The sequence below is a fragment of the Suricata suricatta genome, chromosome 5 (genome assembly GCF_006229205.1).
Source record: "Suricata suricatta isolate VVHF042 chromosome 5, meerkat_22Aug2017_6uvM2_HiC, whole genome shotgun sequence".
Classification (NCBI taxonomy): Eukaryota; Metazoa; Chordata; class Mammalia; order Carnivora; family Herpestidae; genus Suricata; species Suricata suricatta.
Genome location: NC_043704.1, coordinates 7003543 through 7004460, shown reverse-complemented (window position 1 = coordinate 7004460; position 918 = coordinate 7003543). Strand labels below are relative to the sequence as shown.

Below are 918 nucleotides of genomic sequence, written 5' to 3'. Positions count from 1 at the left end.
GGAGTCCCCTGTCCCTGCGGACAGTCCTCTGCCATCCAACCTTGGCTCTGAGTCCAGAAATCAAAGGGCCACTGAGTCACGATGAGCCTTGGGGCTGAGACGGAGCTTCCTGAACCGAGTCACTTGCAGCAGAGCCTCCAGGAAGAGACGCACAGGAGGAAGAGGAAGAGAACCAGGCCCCCGGGAAAAAGGCCCCATGTGGCTTGTTGCTAGGATGCCACAGCCCAGGGGGGCGGGGGGGGGGGTGAAGGCCGCCTGGGGATGGAGGCTCCAGACCAGCCCCGTCCTCCCCACTGACTCCACTCCAGCCCCGAGTCGCCATGTGCCACACCAGCTGCTCCACCGGCTGCCAGCCGGCCTGCTGTGTGCCCAGCCCCTGCCAGACATCCTGCTGTGTGCCCAGCTCCTGCTAGGCATCCTGCTGTGTGCCGAGCCCCTGCCAGGTGTCCTGCTGTCTGCACAGCCCCTGTCAGGCAGCCTGCTGTGTGCCCAGCCCCTGCCAGCCGGCCTGCTGCATGCCCGTGAGCTGCAAGCCCGTTATGTGCGTGGGCCCCTCCTGCCAGTCCTCGGGGTGCTGACGGCCCTCCTGCCCCACCCTGGTCCTCAGGCCTGCTCCCTGCGGCACCCCTAGCTGCTGCTAGCGCATGGCCTCCTGGGACCCCCTCTGAGGGGTCAGAAGCAGCTGCTCTGTGAGCTCCTACCAGGCAGACGTCGTCCACTGCAGACCTTCCAGACCCGCCCAGACCACCTCACAGTCAAGCCCTTGATCCCCTCTAGCCAAGTGGAGAGAGTCACCCCCAGGGTCCCCTGACCCGAGCCTGGGTCGCCCACACAGCACCCAGCCTGACTGATGTGTGTGCCCCGGCTCTGCAGCCGCCAGCACTGAGGTCTAACAAATCCCAGAGCGCGTGTGAAGCC

At 66.1% G+C, this 918-nt stretch overlaps 1 pseudogene; it reads left to right on the top strand.

The window, feature by feature from the left end:
• Positions 1-320: 320 nt before the first annotated feature.
• LOC115291462 lies at positions 321-641 on the top strand (annotated as a pseudogene).
• Positions 642-918: the final 277 nt, after the last annotated feature.